This window comes from Siphateles boraxobius, unplaced genomic scaffold (assembly GCF_051911475.1).
Source record: "Siphateles boraxobius isolate OS27281-9 unplaced genomic scaffold, OSU_SipBor_1 5, whole genome shotgun sequence".
Classification (NCBI taxonomy): domain Eukaryota; kingdom Metazoa; phylum Chordata; class Actinopteri; order Cypriniformes; family Leuciscidae; genus Siphateles; species Siphateles boraxobius.
This window is the reverse complement of record NW_027509141.1, coordinates 3,861,319-3,883,886: the sequence shown is the minus strand read 5'-3', so window position 1 is coordinate 3,883,886 and position 22,568 is coordinate 3,861,319. Positions and strand designations below refer to the sequence as shown.

Genomic DNA, 22,568 nt, shown 5'->3' with positions numbered 1-22,568 from the left:
GTATCAGTAGAGGGTCCTAAAGGCAGCGTGGACACATATGATTCTTCGCTGGACATATGGTCAAGCTATATTGAGCGTTACTATATCGAACTTTAATTGTTGTATTAAAATGTATTCTTTCCAGTACATTTCCTTCCTTCGGAGTAAATGCCAGTGATCTGTTTTTCTCCCAAATGAGTGAATGTTTTAGCATTATGTTTTGGTATACTTAACTGATAATAAGGAGCTCAGACTCTCTTCAGCCTTGATGGGAGCTGTTATTTGTAAGTGTCTGTTATGTGTGTGTGTGTGCGTATGACATTCTATGTAGGTTCTGGACGTTCGGACCAGACACCCCGGCGCCCTTCTCTAACCTGCGAGGCCACCACAGACCTAAATCTAATGAGTGGACGACAACTATCTTGACTAATGGCGATAGGCACCCCTATCTCCTCACATGTGTTAAATTGTTTAGGCTCTTAATGTTTCTTAGCCAATGAGAATCATTCAACCTGTAAGCAATGACGTAGCTTAGACCTTGGAAATGGTATAACTGCTGTGATCTTTGTAACTGTAAGGGGGGCGGCCTACGAACTCCAGTGCGAGTATTGAAGCTGACTTCTGCTGATGAAACTGCAAACTATCTTCAGTAAATATTTTCTTTAATTTTTTATAATTCTGACTCTGGGTCTTCATTCTTCATATCTGGTTCTGGGTCTTTAACTGTACACCCCTTACAACGCAAATCGAGTTCCTACAGTATTTATCTACACCTCTATTCACATGGATCTTCAACTTGAAAGATGGGCTTTAATATTGAATTGATAAATGTGGTTGAATTAATGCAAGCCATTTGCCTTCATATTCAATTGAGCAGTGTGTGATTTTACTTTTGCTGACTGACAAACATAATTGGCCACTGTGCAACAATTAAGGATTAAGAATGGTTGCATTCTGATGCTGGAGTGGACATAACTACCGATGTTGCCTGTGCCGCGCTTGTGTTTGCGCGTGCGTGTGTATGTGTGTGCTCGTGCGAGAGAGAGAGAGAGAGAGGGAGAGAGAGAGAGAGAGTACTCGATATACATCCTGATTTGTACATTTCTTGATATGCCGCGCTTGTGCGTAACGTTTACTGTTAATTACGTATTATTATCCTAAACAATAAATCAGGTAATCTGGCTTTAAACTCAGTGCCTAGCCTCTTTAAGACATCACCGCACGTCACTGACAAGTTTGTACCCAGCACTTCTGAAAATGCACTTCCGAATGCGTCTCTATCCCCACCACATTTCAAACCAAACTGACGCCCGTGGGTATGTACCCTGATATACCACCAACTAACGATCAATGTAACCTCACCTGTATCATGCCTCCTACCTAATTAATTTAATGACTCACACTTTGATCTACATCACCTTCTTCTAGAATGCAGTGTGGATGTGTTATAGCTATCTGAGCATTAATGAAGGTATAACCATGCTTGAGACAAAGATTTGTAAATCAACTAAGAGCCACTTTTCCCTCTCAGACATGTCACCGATCTTATTGGTCGCGTTCAACCCTTGGGGGTGGATCCTTTCTAGCCTTTATTAGAGACAGTCCACATGTGACCTCCCTCTCTTAGTTCTTTAATCCAGCCGCAACACTGTTCTGGTGATACTGGGGAACCCCCTCCCCCTCCACGGGGGCCCCAGGGCCCAGCAGGCGTCGATCCAACCAGATATGGGCTTAGGCCGGAGAGAGAAGACTCTCTCACAAGAACCAAGGACAATCTCAGGAGTTTTGGAACAAAGACTCCAACCAACAACGACTCCAATCACTCACTCTTCCGTCTTCCTCGCCTCTCCTGTGTGTTCGGCGTGGCCTCAACAGGCCTCACCCTTGAACAAACCAGCCATGCGTTCCTGGAGAAAGAGAACTCTCAACCAACTTCCACTTGACACTGCCGGAACCATCAACAACTTAAATTTTCAACATCTTCAAGAATTGTTCCCACTACAAATGCAAGTATTCAATTCAATGAAATGTGAAAATGAAATTCTGATGGTTCTTCTCATAGTCCCTTTTTCCGGTTTCCAATTTAATCATATCACTAACCTATTTCTGTATTTCTGTATATATGTGTGTTTAGTTTATTTATGTTTATGATTTAGTTAATACAACTTGTGGACTTTATGTATTTGGTTCTGATTCGCTTGCAATAAGAAATCCCTTTACTTAGTCCCTTTAGTTCTTGCTACATACTCAAAACGCTGTACATGCTAAGACATAATTATTCTTCTGTGGCCAGGGAAGATACCCTTTTCTTAGAATAAATTAATAATCAAAAGAGTTCGTTGGACAAACTGATTAATTGATTGTAATATTAATTTAGCCATGTCAAGTTAATCCAATTAACTGACCCAAATATTCATAATTAATCATAACATGTTATTATTGATTATTAATATTTCATATAGCTAGGTTCCTTACAGTAAAAAAAAAAGTAAAAAGTACCAAAGATCACATTCACATTGCGACATGATAAAGGGGGCACTTGGATTTGAACCATGGACCTCTTGATCTGCAGTCAAATGCTCTACAACTGAGCTACACCCCCTTTCAGAAAACCTTTTTCAAAGTAAAAAAAATCCCAGTAATTTTCTTAAATTCGTCAGTAGAAGGTAAAAGAACAAATGTTTGGCTTGAACAAATGTTTGGCTTGTTGTGAACTAGGATAACAGCACCAAATAACACATTCAGATTGGGACATGATAAAGGGGACACTTGGATTCAACCTGAGACATCTCTATCTGCAGATAAATACTCTAGCACTGAGCTATATCCCATTTACATTAACTTTTTCCAAAGTAAAAAGAAATCCCAGTAATTTTCTTAAATTCATCTGTAGAAGGTAAAAGAATAATGTGCTTGGCTTCGTGAACTAGGATAACAGTACCAAAGATCACATTCAGATTGGGACATGATAAAGGGGACAATCTGATTTGGACCAGGGACCTCTTGATCTGCAGTGAAATGCCTCGGAAACCTCGGATTCTTAAATTCATCTGTAGAAGGTAAAAGAACAATGTGCTTGGCTTATCGTGAACTAGGATAACAGTACTAGAGATCACATTCAGATTTGGACATGATAATGGGGCACTCGGATTTGATCCGGGGACCTCTGGATCTGCAGTCAAATGGTCTACCACTGAGCTATACCCCCTTTCAATCAACTTTTTCCAAAGTAAAAAAAAAATCCCAGTAATTTTCTTAAATTCATCAGTAGAAGGTAAAAGAACAATGTGTTTGGCTTGTCGTGAACAAGGATAAAATTACCAAACATCACATTCAGATTGGGACATGATAAAGGGGGCACTCGGATTTGAACCGGGGACCTCTTGATCTGCAGTCAAAAGCTTTTTTTTTTTTTTTTTTTACTTTTTTTTATTAAGAAATTATAATCAATAAAATACAATAACAATAAATACAATAAAAAATACATATTTTCTTCTACATACATCTCTACATCACATATCTTTCATTTAAGCGGAAGCGGAAGTGATGTAGCTACACATACACGCCGAGCTATGCTCTCACAACTTATGCTGCATTAATTACTTAAATCAAGCTATGCTTTAACTGAACTTTATTCAAAACAGAGGAAATTTTACCATCTTGCTAAACTATGCCTCCAAAAGTTGGGAAGAGCACAGTTGATCAGGGAGTCACAAGTCCTGACGACGGAGGAGAAGTGCTGACACTGGCGTCCATAGCCACCTTATTAGAGGAGAATCGAAAAGTCCTTACAGCTGATTTCAACGCCACTATGGAGAAACTTGAAAAAAAGCTTGATCATATTCAAACTACGGTGACGGATCACGTTGTGAAGATCGGAGAGCTCGAATTGAATGCTAACCTGCAGGACGAACGCCTGCTAGCTCTGGAAACTACATGTACCAAGCTAACTGAGAGCAATGCTAAACTTGTTGCTAAAGTTATTGATCTTGAATCTCGCAGTCGGCTCAAGAATATTAGTGTGCATGGTCTACTGGAATCAATTGAAGGGTATAATCCCACTACTTTTTTTTCGAAAATGCTGGTTGAGATCTTCGGAAACAAGATTCTTGACTCTCCACTGGAATGCGACAGAGCTCACCGGACTCTCGCTAGGAAACCACAGCCGGGTCAGCGGCCGAGACCGGTTATCATCCGCCTTCACAATTTTCAGGTAAAGGACAAAATAATTTGTGAAGCACGATTAATGGGAGGGAAGCTGAAGTACCGGGATAACCTGATCGCCATATATGAGGATTACGCTCCGGAGGTTTTGGAACAGCGACAACAATACCGTGAGGTAATGGCTGAACTATATACATTTGAACTTAAACCAGCCCTGCTGTTCCCTGCCAGGCTCACCATTAAACTGAAAGAAGGAGGCAGGAAAGGATTTACATCAGTTGCGGAGGCTAAAGAGTATATAGTATCTTTTCGTCTAACTAACGCTATTCACTAAGGCTGACTGCTCAGGGAGCGCATGCGTGTGTGTATAAGCATATCCTCGAAATACAGTTGTATGCTTCACCAGACTGTTAAGCAAAGTATTGATGACTATGGGCTTGATTTGATTTAGGACGTTCCAAGACTTTACTACAGAGACATGTTCTTCAGAGGTGATTCGCTTTCCCCTAATATGTGTTCTGTAATCTCAATTTATGCATTACTAAAAGGGGAGAGCAATTTTTTGTTTTTTTCCGAAGTATAGTGTCTAAAGTTATATTTTCAGATTATTATATTACTGTTGGCCCTAATTTATTTTCCCTAAAAGTTCTCAACATAATGTTGTGGGTAGAGAGCTAGTTTAGTTTACTATAGTAGTAGATTAACGTAATCTGTGTAAACATCTACGTGTATGTATGTATGGGTTATGTATGTATGGGTTTTGTGTGTATATATTTTTATTTTTATATGATCCCAGCAAATTCTTTGGCCAATCAACTAAAATACGATTCTATCTTTTCATATGGCCTTTGATGAGTTGAATTATGATGGAGAGGATGTAAAACATTGTATTGATATAGATAAAAATTTAAACTGCAGAAATTACACTCCTGAACAATTAAAAAGCTTAAATAGTACAAACAGCTGCTCATTTCTGCACCTCAACATTAGAAGCTTGTGTAAACACCATGAATAATTAGCTGTTTTACTTTCTAACGTTGACTGTAGCTTTGATGTTATTGGTTGCGGTGAAACTTGGCTTAATGATAGGACCTTTACTGATATTCTTAACCTAGATGGATATAAGCTCGTTATCAAAAATAGGCTTGGCCGTACCGGTGATGGTGTTTGCTTATATGTTCACTCCAGATATCAGATTAATGTTTGTGATGACATTGTCTTAGATGATAATCATTCTGATTCACTTTTTGTGGAAATAGATCTCAATATTTAGAATTTATTAAAATATTAAAATAATATTAAATTTTTTTTGTAAATACCTTGCATTCTTTTCTTTCTTTTGTACCATAAATCAATTTACCAGAGTAACGCTCTCCACTAGGACAGTTATTGACAATATCATCACAAACATTCGAAATACTAGACTAGAATCTGGAGTTGTGTTATCTGATATTACTGATCATTTTCCGATTGTATTGTTTCTAGATCCTACAAATAAGAATGAATTACCACTGCAAAAAAAAAAAAAATTAAAGTACTAAATGAGAGAACCTTGAAACTATTGAGCGAAAATTTACGGGCTAAAACATGGAAAGCAGTCTATGACTGCAACAATCCTGATACTGCTTATGACAACTTGACAAATGAAATTACAAACTTTATTTGTTGTACTATCCCTGAAAAGAACACCAGACACCGTGCAACTGGTTTCAACCCCTGGCTTACAAAGGGTATTTTAAAATCTATCACCCATAAAAATAAGCTTTATAAACGTTTCTTAAGATGCCCTAGTGTTGTGAACAAGGATATATACTAGTTACAGGAATAAACTTACTAATATAATAAGGAAAATGAAAAAAATAACCACTATACATACCTCATAAAAGCATCACAGGGTGACTCTAAGAGGTCGGAAAGTGCTAAATGAAGTCTTTAACAAGAACAAAAACAACGCTGTGCTTCCAAATGCTGTGGGCTTACACTCCAATTTGGATAATAAATATATGCATGACATTGATTTAGCAAATAATTTTAATAATTACTTTAACTCAATTGGGGAAAAACTCTCCAACAAAATAGTTCAACCTCAGGGGATCACTTTTGACCATTATTTGCGTGGTTCTTATGCAAATTCTTTTTTTATGAAACCAACTAATTGTGACGAAGTCTATAAAATAATTACTAATTTACGAAGTTCGTACACTGCTGGTGAGGATGGAATTTGTAGTAAAATTCTGAAAGCCATAGCATTTAATATCAGGGAGTCATTGACTTATTGTATTAATATCTCTCTGCTTGCTGGAACTGTACCAAAAAGGACAAAGATTGCCAGAATTATACCAGTGTTCAAATCTGGGGATAAAAATGATATGTGCAATTATCGTCCCATATCAATCTTGCCCACAGTTTCTAAGGTCTTAGAGAGATTAGTGTACAATAGGCTATATGGCTATCTTGATAAATTTAATATTATTGCTTCTTCTCAATATGATTTTAGGAAAAAAAGAACCATGGCTGTACTCGATTTGATTGAAAAGATCAATGATGCCATTGATAAGGGCGAGACTGGCATTGGTATTTTTTTAGATCTATCTAAGGCGTTTGATACTATTGATTTTGACATCCTATAAAATAAATTACACCATTATGGAATTAGAGGAGTAGCCCTTAGCTGGTCCACAAGTTATCTATTTGGTAGACAGCAGTATGTAAGTATCAATGAAAAAATTTCAATAAGTAAACCCATTAAATGTGGAGTCCCTCAGGGATCCATTTTGGGCCCTCTTCTTTTTTTAATATATATATAAATGATTTTGAAAATTCCACAATGGCTTTACACAAGGTTTTATTCGCTGATGACACAAATTTATTTATGTCACATAAGAATCCATACGAAATGGAAGAAACAATAAATAGAAAGCTAAGAAATGTTGCTATCTGGTTTCGGTGCAATAAATTATCTCTTAACATAAACAAGACTAACTACATCGTGTTTCATTCCAAACAAAATCAATTGGTAAATAAGTATGTCTGTCTTAAAATAAATGAACAAATTATTGAAGGAGTAAACACCATTAAATTTCTCGGAGTCTTTATTGATGAATGTCTACAATTCAAATGTCATATTGACCAGTTAATAACAAAATTATCAAAATATGTTGGACTATTTTTTAAAGTAAGACATCTTCTCACACAGTCAGCACTTGCCGTCTTATATAAAACCTTGTTTGAGTCCCACTTAAATTATTGCAATGTCATATGGTGTAACACTTTTACTAGCTACCTGAAAAAAATACAGTCCTTACAGAAAAAAAATCATATGGGTATTGACGTGGTCTGAGCCAAATACCCCCTCGCGTCTATTGTTTCATCGCCTGGGTTTATTAAGACTTACCGAATACAATGCTTTTCATAATGCTTGTGTGATATTCCAGGTTGTTCATAAGCTAAATGACCGATTGTGTGAACTTGTCCCAATCAGTCGACCCCAGCATACATATCACACAAGGGAAAAAGAGTTAATTACTGGTAAAATAAGACGTTTGAAATGTACGAGCCTGAGTGTAGTCTGTAGAGGTCCGCAGATTTGGAACAAGCGTTTTCAAAAAATATCTGAAGGAAATTTTGCATTTAACTTATACTTTTTGATCATTTTGGAAGTGTTATATTTGTGCTGGGATCGTATGTTTATTTGTAGTGCTTGTGTTTTGTTGTATTTATGTTTATTTGTTTTATGGAGGGAATTTTTCTTGAATGTTATATGTTGTATGTAGATATTGGGCCCCCTCTTAAAAGCTTTAATAGCTTCTTTGGGGTTCCACCTTTTCACACAATAACCTTCCTATTACTATTGTAATTTGTTTTTGAAATGATGATGTGTGTGTGAAAATTCTATACAAGATTCTATACAAGATACAAGATTTACATACACATTTTTTTTCAAAAACTCCTTCACTTCCGGGCAGCTTCCACATTAAATATTTTAAAACACAACAAACTTTTGGGGTAAAAACATCATAAAAAGCATGCACAATATTTTCACCTTTAAAATACAAATACAGTCTTTCCATATATAATTCAGTTTTCCTTTTAAACACAGTCCAAACATCCAACACAATTTTTTCCTTTTTAGCCACAGTTCTTCTCTACCATATTGCACTTTTCATTAACATTACACACAGATTTATAAAACTTTTGTTTTCACACTTCTTTTCCCAACCAAACATCACAAATCTATTCCATTCCATTCCATTTTCATCCCACTCCTCAGTCAACTCTTTAATTAAACATTTACATTTCTTTAAAAATTCCTCCAGTTCTTTACAATATAAAAACATATGTAAAATCCACTCTTCCTTTTCTTGGCATACTTTACACAAAGCGTTTTGTTCCATTCCTATTTTATTTAAAACAGCCTCAGTAAAAACCACTTTATGCCTTATAAAATATTCCAAACATCCCAATTTTGTTTCCACACATCCCCCCCCCCCCCCCCCCCCCATGTTTCTCCATATTGTAGCGTTTATACGCCCGTATAAATATAACTAATTAATATTCATAACGGATTATGATCAATAATAATAGTTTAATTATTTTCAGAATTTACTGTAGAAGAATCAATAGTATGATCATTTTATCAGTTCGTCCAATGAACGGAAGCATAAACAATTATTAATTCTAGGAAATATAATATCTTCCTGGCCAAGAAAGACTAATTCCCAGCTAACAGCTAAATTAAGAAATAATTCTAGGGTAAAAGCATAGTTAGCTTAGATCGCATTTCAAGACAATAAATTCGTAAGCACATAACACAAGTAATGCTTCTCTTTTCAAATACAAACAATACTTTATTTATTATAAGCATATGACTAACACATTAAACTAATATCTAACACAAACACACGCACACGCATTCATACAAGTTGCCGAAAGAAAGAAAGAGTTTGGAAAGAATGAGTTTAAGAGTGAGATGATGAAATCTCAAGATTCTATGCACTTATAAGACACAACCTGAACGAACCATCAATACTTAATTTCACCCTTTTGTTTCTTAGGTTACTAAATCTGTATCAAAATACACCAGTTCAGTTTAAGAGTCTGGAGGCAGTACTTGCTCATTTCCGTTCCTTTTTTTCTCTTGGGATTCCCTTTCGTCGTAAAAGGGGGTATCCCGAGCTCGTTCGTTGGCTGGTCTCCTCGTGCGTGGTCTGAGACGGTTTGATGAAGTCTTTGTTTGAAGTTGGCTTTGCAGAAGACACGTGGGCCGAAACTTTGCCGCAAAACTTAACTTAGAACCGAGACTCACAAAGGAAAATAAAGGAAAACTTAGAAAAGAAAGAACATTGAGACGAGAGTAGATGATGGCTTGAATGAAGCTGTTGAACCCGTTCTTCTGGTCTTAATTTGGGTTCTTTGTCTCTCTGCTTCTACATGGTTACTATAAACCCCACCCGACTTGTTGTTCTGCCGAGACTTTTTCTTCGAGAGCCCGTTTTTTTTCCCCGAGAGCCTGCAGCTTCTGTGTTCTGGTCTAAGATTTTAAACTGAAAGTTTGTCCAACCTCCAGGATGAGTTTTGGCCAATTAGACACTGGCTAAATTTGGGAGGTGGCTTTCTTTTCAGTTCTGATGAGTTCGTAAATCAATTCGTTATCTGTGATCTCCTTATTAACAGAGAGATGCTACAGTTTAGACATCATTAGTATTACAAGAATACGAAACATTTTACACAGATTTCACTCAAGCCATCTCTTGAGTTAAGAGCATACAGTCATATATATATGAAACACAACACACTTTCATTCAAACATTTAACGTGTTATGACAATTACATGAATTGTATGGCATCTAAGCAGATTAGACACACACATATATTGTAGAAACAACATAGAATTATGTATTTGCATGATGTTTGATAATAAATCCATCGAGAATTGTTCTGGGATGAGTTTTTTGGATTTTGATATGTGAAGGGTGTTAGTGTATAAAGTTTAAGGGGGTTTGAGCCATTCCAGTCTGAGGTCATCTCTCATGGGACCTTGTCCTAAAGAAAGACGGGGTCTGTTAGTCGCAGGGGTCAGGTGACCTCTCGTTAGGGCATCTTGTTTGGGCCTCTTGCTTTACCATTTCTGAACAGAGCTGTCTTGCAGAATTATAAAACGTTGACAACGTTCTTCCTTTAGTTAAACAATAAAAAGTATTTTTGGTTGCAGACTCTCTGGAGCCTGTGGGTGATTTATGCCTCTGGGTTTGGTGATTTTGAGTCTGGAATGTGAAGACTCTTTTGATTATGTATGAACAATCACCTAAAAGCTTCAATTGTGTTTGGTTCATTCTCGTAGTCGCTACAATATACACTCTTTTTTTACATCTTTAAATTTCTGCACCCAGTATCCATTAAGAATTGGTTGTTTAAAAACACTGTCTCTAAAAAAACCATAAAGCATCTTCACCGTACATGTTTTAAAACCATACAATTTTTCTTTCAACTTCACATACACTTCCTTTCCATTTGTCCCCTCTTCCATACTTTCAATCCTTTTTATCCAGTCTTTAGGTATTGCCTTTTTGATTATTTCATATTTATTAATTATCTGTTGTCTGCTAAAATCCTCCTTTGCCTCCTCCATTACGTCCACAATATACTGCACAGGTAAAAATCCAGCTTTAAATTCATATAAAACATCTCTTACTCTTGTGATTCCCAGCTCCCACCATTTCTTAAAAAATATCTCCTTTCCTTGATTTAAAATGCCATTGTTTAAGAATAAAGGCTGATTTAAAATGTTCTCTCTTCCTCTTGGATTAAAATGTACATTAGTTAAAAATTTACCCCAGGCGCTCATCAATTCCCTATAAAAATCTGGCAACTCCTCTGTCATCCATTTCTTTGCTCTCATCCACAGTATATTATCTCCAAGTGTAAAATTTCCACATTTACTTAAAAAATATTCCATTGTCTTTTTCCATGCTGTTTTGTTTTCTTCATTCAAGTACTTTTGTATTATTTTTACTCTTAAAATATTCTTTCTTTGTTAGAAATCCATTAAGCCCAAACCTCCCTTCCCCACTTCTCCTATTAATGTGTTGTACGCAATTCTTACTGGCTTCCCTTCACATAAAAGATCTAAAAAAACATTTTTTCAGCCTTTTTTCTGCCCACAATGGCATGGATGACACATATAAAACATACCATAATTTAGAAACCTTTAAAACATTCAGAATTAAAACCTTCCCTTTCAAAGTTAAAGTTCTCAGTTTCCAAAAGTTCATCCTCCTTTCAATACCCCCTAATAATTCCTCCCACATTGTTTCTCCTACCTTCTTTTCATCTATTCCCATTAAAACCCCTAAAATCTTCATTTCTTTTGTTTCCTTAAAAGCAAAACTATTTGTTAAATCTTCTGCCCCTCCGAATCTCATATACACTGTTTTTTCTGCATTTACTTTTGCTCCTGATCCCTTACATAACACGCATACGATTCTCATTGCTTTTTTAACACTCTCTAGATCCTTTACTATCACTGTCGTATCATCCGCATATTGAAATATTTAGTTTTCTTCTCCCTCGACACCTATTCCATTAATTCCCTCTTCTTGTTTTATGGCCAGGCCTAGTGGTTCAGAAACTAACGAATATAAAAGAGCTGAAAGTGGACATTCTTGCCTTATGGATCTAGTAACTTTAAAACAGTGTTAAAAAGCCATTACATTTAATTTTTGTTATTGCTCCTTTGTATAAAAATTCTTATCCATTTAATAAAATTCCCTCCAAAACCAAAACTTTTTAAAATATCAAATAAAAAATTCATGTTCTACTCTGTCAAACGCTTTCTCAAAATCCAAACTAATTATGTACCCTTTTTTGTTCTTTTCATGCATGTATCTTTGTTACAGAACGCTCTACCACACCTCCTTCTGGCGTCATTAGATCCCTTTCTCCTGAGTATTAAGACTTCATCTCCCATCTCCCCTCTCTGCACTCATCACCATCCAGCCCTGCTGAATTCCCTCATCATCTTCAGCTTTATCACCTGTTGCTCCTTATCCTCCCTTTATATAGACTGCTTGCTCTTTTGTTCTCTGTGAAGTATTGATTTGCTTATCTGTCTGTGTAGCACTATTCTCTGTTATCTCTGGACCTTCGATCTCTGACCTTCGATCTCTGACCTTCGATCTCTGACCTTCGATCTCTGACCTTCGATCTCTGACCTTCGATCTCTGACCTGGACTGTTTCACGTACTCTCGCACCTTCGCTGCCTGTCCTGACCTTGGCCTGTGTTTCGCTTGGATTATTGGATTGCCCCTCTACTAACGCCAGCCTGAGTATACCACTTATGCCTGCCTGAGTTCTCTTCTATTGCCAGCTTGGGCTTATGTCAGCTGTCCTCGTTTTTGTTACCTGTGTTAATAAACTTCTGCAAATGGATCTTACTGCCTCAGCCTCCACATTACAATCTTATTGTATCTTTTATACTTATTGTTGTGTCTGCTATGTCTCTTCCTTTCACTCCGTACGCTTGGTTGGTTTTAATTATACTCGGCATTACTTCCTTCAATCTGTTGGCTAAAATTTTCAATAAAATCTTTAAGTCGGTATTCAACATCGTAATTGGTCTGTAGTTCTTCAAATGTATCTTCTCTCCTTTTCGTTTGTATATCAATTTCATTGAACCCATTCCCATTCTTTCATTCAGTTCTCCTTTCTTAAAAATATCTACATATACTTCTTTTAAAATGCCAGTTAAAAAATCTTTTAAAACTACATAAAATTCACTCCCCAAACCATCTATACCTGGACTTTTCTTTTTGTTTAATTCCCTTATTGCTCTTTTTATCTCTTCGTCTCTTATCTCTTCATCACACTCTTTTTTGTCTAATTCTCCAACGGTTGTTTTCATTTGTTTCAGTAACTCCAGTTTCTCTTCTTCTTTCACTCCCTATGCACTTAACAAATTCTCATAGTATGCTTTTATTTCCTTTAGTATTTCCTCGTTTGTTTCCACAACCACTCCATTATTTCTTCTAATTTCTTTTATCATTTTCGCTTTCCATCTACTTTTTTCTAGATCGAAGAAAAACTTTGTATATTTTTCGCCCTCCACCGTATATATTTTGCCTTACTACTTAGTCTTGCTCCTTCATATTTCTCCTCTTCCATTTCTTTCAACTTACCCTCTAATTCTTTTATTTGTTGTATATCTTTCCCATTCTCATTTAATACTTTTTTCAATTTTTCTCTTAATTCTCTCTCCGTATTTCACTTACTTTTCTGTATTAGCTTGCAGTACTTCATAGTAAATTCTTTAACTAAATATTTTGTATTTTCCCACCATATTCTTTTATCCTCAATATACATTTCGTTCTCCTTTTCAGTTTCAATAATCTCGTATTTAATACTACTGATAAAATCCTCAACGTTCCTTGTACATAATATAAAATCAATTCTTGTTCTGCACATACAATTCTCCACTAATTGTCTTCTTGAATATTCTCTCGTTTTTTCAATTCTTTCTCTCCATACATCGATCATATTATTTTCTTCCATTAATAGCTTCAACTCTTTTCTTCCTTTGTCACTTTTAAAAACCATTCCCTCACCCATTTCTAATTTGCTAAAAACAGTATTAAAATCACCCATCATTATAACTTCTTTATATTTCTTTAAGAATGCTCTTAAAACACTAAAAAACTTTATTTTTCGTTCTCTTCCGTTGGCTCATGAACATTCACTACAACTACTACTTTCCACTCAATATCCATTTCTACTGCCATACATTTCCCTTCTTTATCATTGTATATTGTTTTACATTTTACACCTCTGTTTTCCTTTATTAAAACCGCTACACCTCTGCCCTGCCTATCATCCTCATTATTATATAAAATATCTCCGTTCCATCTTTTTCTTATTTCAGTCATAAATCGATCCCTCCAGTTAGTCTCTTGTAATAAAATTACATCTTCATTCTTGAAAATTTTCTCACATTTTCTTACATCTAAAAGTCCTCTGGCATTAAAAGTAACACAACTAAAAGCCATTAAAAGAAAAACAAATAAATACCTAAACCATTAATCTTCATCTTCTCCCTCCAGGTCCCTTAGCACTTCAAACCTATTTTCACTTTTATCTAAAACCTTTAAAATAGTCCTTTTTCTTGCGTTACAGATATTTGGTTTTACCTTTACTAATCTTCTTAATTGTCCTTTCCCCTCTCGGTCTTTGTCCATCATTGTTTCTTCACTTTCAGTCTCACTTTGATCTTTCTTTTCATGTCCATCTTTCTCCACGTCATCCAGGTAACTTTTAAAACTGTCCGAAATGTCCATTACTGTCCATTGAGTGTCCTGCTCCATTGTTTGTTCTTTGTCGTTCTCTTGTTCTCTTTCTTCTTCCTCTCACTGCTCTTTCCATTTCTTGTTGTCCTTCATCAATTTGCCGCTCCTCCTCGTTGTTTCCTTCATGACCGTCCACCTGATTTTCCCTACCTCCTTCCTCTTCCTCCATCCAACATTCACATTAATTTAACGTTTCTCTGCAATCCGGGCACCTGACAGCATTGCAATGTCCCCTCTCCTCGCATTTGTAGCACTTAAAGTCAGGGCACTCTTCAGTTGGTGTTCTGGGCTCGTGCACAGCCGACAGGTTTTAACCTGGTTACTGTGCAGCACCCTAAAATACTGTGGCCCTTCCGCTATTTCCAGCTTTGTGCTGTACGGTAGCGACGCCACCTCTTTGGGGAACCTCACCTTTAGGAACCTCACCTCACCTTTTCCGTCCTCTATGTCAATGCCCGGATAACATCTTCTTTTTATTTTCGAGATGGGAGTAACTCTCCATCCTTCCAATTTTCCAAGAATTTCAAAATCATCAAGATAGACGGGCAGGTGCATGAAGGAAACAACATAGTCTCTGTTTTGCAAATTTTTCACTTCACATTTCACTCCTTTTAATACCAGTCTATCAGTCAGTTTGACACACATTTCGTCTTTTTCTATTGTCAGTCCATCAGTCAGTTTGACACCCATTTCGTCTTTTTCCATTGTCAGTTCATATTCCTTTCCTTGTCTTGGTCTTAATGCTAAAATTTCCCCATGCCCACATAATTCCGTTACAGCTTTAATTATATCCTCCGCTCTTACATCGATCACGTTTTCCACATTCACAATCACTGTAGCCTCTTTAAAATTTTTCCTTTTGCTGATTTTCTCTCTCACATCTCGGGTTTTTCCGTTTCTCACTAGTGGTCGATTATCCAGTCCATTGTCGTTTGCCTTGCGTTTTTCTCCTGCCAGTCCATTGTCAATTACCGTGCGTGTTCCTCCTGCCAGTCCATTGTCAATTACCGTGCGTGTTCCTCCAACCAGTCCAGTGTCGTTTGCCGTTAATCCGTCCATGCTTGCAAAAAAATAAAAATAACCAACCTCCAGCCAACAAAAGCTGATGTTAAGTGGTTTGAAAAAAAAAATTAAGCGAAAAAAAAAAACGAACTTAAAGTAACAAAAACTCAAAAAACAAAACACAAATAGAAAAACAAAAATGGGGGAGAGCCTTGCTCTCCAACTGCAGCCAACTCACTTCCTGGAACGTACCAACTAGATGGGGCGTGACCAAGGTGATCAGGAAGGGGTCAGATGAGGGGCCTGCTACAAAAACCTTTATGATTGAGGCCTCACATGTTGGGGATCTCGTTTTTTTTTTTTTTTTTTTTTCATGTTAAGTTGTGGTGTTGTTAGGATATTCCTACAGAGCCTGTGACAGTTTCTCAGCAGAAGAACTGGGATCCAGGGCCAGAGACGTCTATAAACTGGTCGCAAAGTAAGGTCCTTGTGACAGTACTCATGCAATGCATAGTACGCATAGTATTGTATGGTAACCGTTATCCTACTGACAAAGCAGCCTATTGTTGGACTGTCAATTTTTAATATTTCTCAACCAATCCAATAATATTAATAACAAAAACTATGGGATAATAAAAGGACATAATAATACGGCTAAGGGCTGACAGCGTAGTAAAAGAGACAGAACGAGCCAGCCAGGAGCCGAACCTAGAATCTTCTGATCCGTAGTCAGACGCGTTATCCATTGCGCCACTGGCCCACCTAACTGTTGGTGTTCGACTGGGCAGAGGCCTCTCATGTAATCTACTTTTTCTCATGCTATTAACAGACCTGGAGCCAACATCAGGAAGGGGTCAGATGAGGGGCCTCCTACAAAAACCTTCGAGACGGAGGCCTCACATGTTGGGGATCTCATTGTTGTTAGGATATTCCTACTGAGCCTGTGACAGTTTCTCAGCGGAAGAACTGGGATCCAGGGTCAGAGCCGTCTGCAAAAAACTGCTATAAAAACCTTCGAGATGGAGGCCTCACATGTTTGGGATCTTACATTTTTTGTGTTCATGGCAATTTGTGGTGTTGTTAGGATATTCCTACAGAGCCTGTGACAGTTTCTCAGCAGAAGAACTGGGATCCAGCGCCAGAGATGTCTGCAAAAAACTGCTATAAAAACCTTCAAGATGCAGGCCTCACATTTTGGGGATCTCGGTTGCTTTGTTTTCATGGCAAGTTGTGGTGTTGTTAGGATATTCCTACAGAGTCTCTGACAGTATGTCAGCGGAAGATCTGGGATCCAGGGTCAGGGGTCAGTGACGTCTCCTCTCCTGGAGGAAAATACAAGTATTAGTGGTCTTGCTGCAAAATCTGGTAGAGGCCAACAGCTGGGCTTGATGGGCAGGCGTCAACAGACCTTCCATGGTGGTCTAGTGGTTAGGATTCGGCGCTCTCACTGCCGCGGCCAGGGTTTGATTCCCGGTCAGGGAATGAGCTTTTGCCCACCACCGGAGGACGTGATTTTAAAATGCCAAACTACGAACTCAAGTGCTGACGCCCTCGTCGAGAAGCACAGCCAAGGAAATGTTTATGTGTGAATAAGACCTCCTTCGAGCCGGAGTCGAACCAGGTACCTAAGGATTGCCAACGTGCCATCTACAGTCCACCGCTCTACCAGCTGAGCTATCGAAGGCACACTGATTTGGGACTGAACCTCAACATATCACGTTGCTGAAGCTCTGCCACTGGCTAAAACTGCTACTGGCACAGACATACGTAATGGTTCTTTCGATTATGTGATGCAAAGGCAACCCAATCTTCTCATTCCGGGAGTCGAACCAGGGCCGCCTGGGTGAAAACCAGGAATCCTGACCGCTAGATCATATGGGATCTTCTTTCCACCTGGAGCAGGCCCTTTTGCTTTTAGTGTGTGACCGCCCCCTTTAAGAACATGGGAATGATCCGAAGGGAATGTTTACTGAATTCAATTTCATCAGGCTCAACAGAGGGAGCTCTCATTTGCCTCGCCAAGGGGGTTCAGTTTCCTCCGATTCCTGCGATGGCATAATAAACACTATAAACTGGTCGTAAAGCAAGGTCCTTGTGACAGTACTCATGCAATGCATTTGAAAAGACGCATAGTATTGTATGGTAACCGTTATCCTACTGACAAAGCAGCCTATTGTTGGACTGTCAATTTTTAATATTTCTCAACCAATCCAATAATATTAATAACAAAAACTATGGGATAATAAAAGGAAATAATAAAACGGCTAAGGGCTGACAGCGTAGTAAAAGAGGCAGAACGAGCCAGCCAGGAGTCGAACCTAGAATCTCCTGATCCGTAGTCAGACAGGTTATCCATTGCGCCACTGGCCCACCTAACTGTTGGTGTTCGACTGGGCAGAGGCCTGTCATGACATCTACTTTTCCTCATGCTATTAACAGACCTGGAGCCAACATCAGGAAGGGGTCAGATGAGGGGCCTGCTACAAAAACCTTCTAGATGGAGGCCTCACATGTTGGGGATCTCGTTTTTTTTCATGTTAAGTTGTGGTGTTGTTAGGATATTCCTACAGAGCCTGTGACAGTTTCTCAGCAGAAGAACTGGGATCCAGGGCCAGAGACGTCTGCAAAAAACTGCTATAAAAACCTTCGAGATGCAGGCCTCACATGTTGGGGATCTCGTTTTTTTTCATGTTAAGTTGTGGTGTTGTTAGGATATTCCTACAGAGCCTGTGACAGTTTCTCAGCAGAAGAACTGGGATCCAGGGCCAGAGACATCTGCAAAAAACTGCTATAAAAACCTTCGAGATGCAGGCCTCACATGTTGGGGATCTCATTGGTTTTGTTTTCATGGCAAGTTGTGGTGTTGTTAGGATATTCCTACTGAGCCTTTGACAGTTTCTCAGCGGAAGAACTGGGATCCAGGGTCAGAAACGTCTGCAAAAAACTGCTATAAAACCTTCGAGATGGAGGCCTCACATGTTGGGGATCTTAAATTTTTTGTGTTCATAGCAAGTTGTGGTGTTGTTAGGATATTTCTACAGAGTCTGTGACAGTTTCTCAGTGGAAGAACTGGGATCCAGGGTCAGAGACGTCTGCAAAAAACTGCTATAAAAACCTTCGAGATGGAGGCCTCACATGTTGGGGATCTTACATTTTTTGTGTTCATGGCAAGTTGTGGTGTTGTTAGGATATTCCTACAGAGTCTGTGACAGTTTCTCAGTGGAAGAACTGGGATCCAGGTTAAGAGATGCCTGCAAAAAACTGCTATAAAAACCTTCGAGATGGAGGCCTCACATGTTGGGGATCTCGGTTGCTTTGTTTTCATGGCAAGTTTTGGTGTTGTTAGGATATTCCTACAGAGTCTGTGACAGTTTGTCAGCGGAAGATCTGGGATCCAGCGTCAGGGGTCAGTGACGTCTCCTCTCCTGGAGGAAAATACAAGTATTAGTGGTCTTGCTGCAAAATCTGGTAGAGGCCAACATCCGGGCTTGAGGGGCAGGTGTCAACAGACCTTCCCTGGTGGTGTAGTGTCTGCAGTCAAATGCACTACCACTGAGCTATACCCCCGTTAAGTTAACTTTTCCCAAAGTAAAAAAAAATCCCAGTAATTTTCTTAAATTCATCTGTAGGAGGTAAAAGAACAATGTGTTTGGCTTGTCGGGAAAAAGGATAAGAGTACCAAAGATCACTTTGGGACAAGATAAAGGGGGTACTCAGATTTGAACCGGGGACCTCTTGATCTGTAGTCAAATGCACTACCACTAAGCTATACCCCCTTTCAATTAACTTTTTCCAAAGTAAAGAAAATCCCAGTCATCTTCTTAAATATATCTGAAGCAGGTAAAAGTGTTTGGCTTGTAGTGAACTAGGATAACAGTACCAAAGATAATATTCGGATTGGTACTCGGATTTGAACCGGGGACCTCTTGATCTGTAGTCAAATGCACTACCACTGAGCTATACCCCCTTTCAAATAACTTATTTCCAAAGTAAAGAAAATCCCAGTCATCTTCTTAAATACATCTGAAGCAGTTAAAAGAACAAAGTGTTTGACACTAGCATTACCACACCAAAGATCACATTCAGATTGGGACATGTTAAAGGGGACAATCGGATTTGAACCGGGGACCTCTTGATCTAGAGTCAAATGCTCTACCACGGAGATATAACTCCTGTAAGAAAAACTTTTTCAAGGTTAAAAAAATCCCAGTAACTTTCTTAAATTCGTCAGTAGAAGGTAAAAGAACAAATGTTTGCCTTGTTGTGAACTACGAAAACAGTACCAAAGATCACATTCAGAAAAGGACAAGATAAAGGGGGCACTCGGATTTGAACCAAGGACCACTTGATCTGCAGTCAAATGCTCTACCACGGAGCTATACCCCCTTTCAATTAACTTTTTTTAAAGTAAAACAAATTCCAGTAATTTTCTTATAGTTGTCTGTAGAAGGTTAGAGAACAATGTGCTTGGCTTGTCGTGAACTACGATAACAGTACCAAAGATCACATTCAAATTGAGACATGATAAAAGGGGCACTCGGATTTGAACCGGGGACCTCTTGATCTGCAGTCAAATGCTCTACCACTGAGCTATACCCCCTTTCAATTAACTTTTTTTAAAGTAAAAAAAAATCCCAGTAATTTTCTTAAAGTTGTCTGTAGAAGGATAGAGAACAATGTGCTTGGCTTGTCGTGAACTACGATAACAGTACCAAAGATCACATTCAGATTGGGACATGATAAAGCGGACACTCAGATTTGAACCAGGGACCTCTTGATCTGCAGTCAAATGCCCTACCACTGAGATATAACTCCTTTCAGAAAAACTTTTTCAAGGTTAAAAAAATCCCAGTAACTTTCTTAAATTCGTCAGTAGAAGGTAAAAGAACAAATGTTTGCCTTGTTGTGAACTAGAGAGCAGCACCAAAGATCACATTCAGATTGGGACACGATGAAGGGGCTCTCGGATTTGAACGGGGGACCTCTCGATCTGCAGTCAAATGCTCTACCACTGAGCTATACCCCCTTTCAGAGAACCCTTTTCAAAGTAAAAAAAATTCCAGTAATTTTCTTAAAGTTGTCTGTAGAAGGTAAGAGAACAATGTGCTCGGCTTGTCGTGAACTACGAAAACAGTACCAAAGATCACATTCAGAAAAGGACATGATAAAGGGGGCACTCGGATTTGAACCAAGGACCACTTGATCTGCAGTCAAATGCTCTACCACTGAGCTATACCCCCTTTCAATTAACTTTTTTTAAAGTAAAAAAAATCCCAGTAATTTTCTTATAGTTGTCTGTAGAAGGTTAGAGAACAATGTGCTTGGCTTGTCGTGAACTACGATAACAGTACCAAAGATCACATTCAAATTGAGACATGATAAAGGGGGCACTCGGATTTGAACCGGGGACCTCTTGATCTGCAGTCAAATGCTCTACCACTGAGCTATACCCCCTTTCAATTAACTTTTTCCAAAGTAAAAAAAATTCCAGTAATTTTCTTAAAGTTGTCTGTAGAAGGTAAGAGAACAATGTGCTCGGCTTGTCGTGAACTACGAAAACAGTACCAAAGATCACATTCAGAAAAGGACATGATAAAGGGGGCACTCGGATTTGAACCAAGGACCACTTGATCTGCAGTCAAATGCTCTACCACTGAGCTATACCCCCTTGCAATTAACTTTTTTTAAAGTAAAAAAAATCCCAGTAATTTTCTTATAGTTGTCTGTAGAAGGTTAGAGAACAATGTGCTTGGCTTGTCGTGAACTACGATAACAGTACCAAAGATCACATTCAAATTGAGACATGATAAAGGGGGCACTCGGATTTGAACCGGGGACCTCTTGATCTGCAGTCAAATGCTCTACCACTGAGCTATACCCCCTTTCAATTAACTTTTTTTAAAGTAAAAAAAATCCCAGTAATTTTCTTAAAGTTGTCTGTAGAAGGATAGAGAACAATGTGCTTGGCTTGTCGTGAACTACGATAACAGTACCAAAGATCACATTCAGATTGGGACATGATAAAGCGGACACTCAGATTTGAACCAGGGACCTCTTGATCTGCAGTCAAATGCCCTACCACTGAGCTATACCCCCTTTCAGAGAACCCTTTTCAAAGTAAAAAAAATCCCAGAAATTTTCTTAAAGTCGTCTGTAGAAGGTAAAATAACAGTGTGCTTGGCTTGTAGTGAACTAGGATAACAGAACCAAAGATCACATTGGGACATGATAAAGGGGGCACTTGGATTTGAACCAGGGACCTCTTGATCTGCAGTCAAATGCTCTACCACTGAGCTATACCCCCTTTCAATTAACTTTTCCAAAGTAAAAAGAAATCCCAGTCATTTTCTTAAATGCATATGTAGCAGGTAAAAGAACAAAGTGTTTGACACTAGCATTACCACACCAAAGATCACATTCAGATTGGGACATGATAAAGGGGACAATCGGATTTGAAACAGGGACCTCTTGATCTGCAGTCAAATGCCCTACCACTGAGCTATAACCCCTTTCAGACAACCTTTTTCAAGGTAAAAAAAATCCCAGTATTTTCTTAAATTCATCTGCAGAAGGTAAAAGAACAATGTGTTTGGCTTGTCGTGAACAAGGATAAAAGTACCAAAGAGCACATTGGGACTTGATAAAGGGGGCACTCGGATTTGAACCAGTGTCCTCTTGATCTCCAGTCAAATGCTCTACCACTGAGCTATACCCCCTTTCAATTAACTTTTATCCAAAGTAAAAAAAATCCCAGTAATTTTCTTAAAGTTGTCTGTAGAAGGTAAGAGAACAATGTGCTCGGCTTGTCGTGAACTACGATAACAGTACAAAACATTACATTCAGATAAGGACATGATAAAGGGATCACTCGGATTTGAACCAGGGACCTCTTGATCTGCAGTCAACTGCTCTACCACTGAGCTATACCCCCTGCCAATTAACTTTTTCCAAAGTAAAAAAAATCCCAGTAATTTTCTTAAAGTTTTCTCTAGAAGGTAAAAGAACAAATGTTTGGCTTGTTGTGAACTGGGATAGCAGCACCAAGTAAGGCATTCAGATTGGGACATGATTTGATTTGATTTATTTAT

General features: G+C 38.3%; 13 non-coding genes across 13 annotated transcripts; all 13 read right to left on the bottom strand.

Moving 5' to 3' along the window:
- Positions 1–2,509: 2,509 nt before the first annotated feature.
- trnac-gca (transfer RNA cysteine (anticodon GCA)) lies at positions 2,510–2,581 on the bottom strand. Its single transcript has one exon. It is a non-coding gene; the product is annotated as a tRNA-Cys (tRNA).
- Positions 2,582–16,167: 13,586 nt separating this feature from the next.
- On the bottom strand, positions 16,168–16,240 carry trnar-acg (transfer RNA arginine (anticodon ACG)). Its single transcript has one exon. It is a non-coding gene; the product is annotated as a tRNA-Arg (tRNA).
- A 2,944-nt stretch (positions 16,241–19,184) lies between these two features.
- Positions 19,185–19,256, bottom strand: trnac-aca (transfer RNA cysteine (anticodon ACA)). The gene has a single exon. It is a non-coding gene; the product is annotated as a tRNA-Cys (tRNA).
- A 538-nt stretch (positions 19,257–19,794) lies between these two features.
- trnac-gca (transfer RNA cysteine (anticodon GCA)) lies at positions 19,795–19,866 on the bottom strand. Its single transcript has one exon. It is a non-coding gene; the product is annotated as a tRNA-Cys (tRNA).
- Positions 19,867–20,008: 142 nt separating this feature from the next.
- trnac-gca (transfer RNA cysteine (anticodon GCA)) lies at positions 20,009–20,080 on the bottom strand. The gene has a single exon. It is a non-coding gene; the product is annotated as a tRNA-Cys (tRNA).
- Positions 20,081–20,648: 568 nt separating this feature from the next.
- On the bottom strand, positions 20,649–20,720 carry trnac-gca (transfer RNA cysteine (anticodon GCA)). Its single transcript has one exon. It is a non-coding gene; the product is annotated as a tRNA-Cys (tRNA).
- A 142-nt stretch (positions 20,721–20,862) lies between these two features.
- trnac-gca (transfer RNA cysteine (anticodon GCA)) lies at positions 20,863–20,934 on the bottom strand. The gene has a single exon. It is a non-coding gene; the product is annotated as a tRNA-Cys (tRNA).
- Positions 20,935–21,076: 142 nt separating this feature from the next.
- Positions 21,077–21,148, bottom strand: trnac-gca (transfer RNA cysteine (anticodon GCA)). The gene has a single exon. It is a non-coding gene; the product is annotated as a tRNA-Cys (tRNA).
- Positions 21,149–21,290: 142 nt separating this feature from the next.
- trnac-gca (transfer RNA cysteine (anticodon GCA)) lies at positions 21,291–21,362 on the bottom strand. The gene has a single exon. It is a non-coding gene; the product is annotated as a tRNA-Cys (tRNA).
- Positions 21,363–21,504: 142 nt separating this feature from the next.
- trnac-gca (transfer RNA cysteine (anticodon GCA)) lies at positions 21,505–21,576 on the bottom strand. Its single transcript has one exon. It is a non-coding gene; the product is annotated as a tRNA-Cys (tRNA).
- Positions 21,577–21,712: 136 nt separating this feature from the next.
- Positions 21,713–21,784, bottom strand: trnac-gca (transfer RNA cysteine (anticodon GCA)). The gene has a single exon. It is a non-coding gene; the product is annotated as a tRNA-Cys (tRNA).
- Positions 21,785–22,124: 340 nt separating this feature from the next.
- Positions 22,125–22,196, bottom strand: trnas-gga (transfer RNA serine (anticodon GGA)). The gene has a single exon. It is a non-coding gene; the product is annotated as a tRNA-Ser (tRNA).
- A 143-nt stretch (positions 22,197–22,339) lies between these two features.
- On the bottom strand, positions 22,340–22,411 carry trnac-gca (transfer RNA cysteine (anticodon GCA)). The gene has a single exon. It is a non-coding gene; the product is annotated as a tRNA-Cys (tRNA).
- Positions 22,412–22,568: the final 157 nt, after the last annotated feature.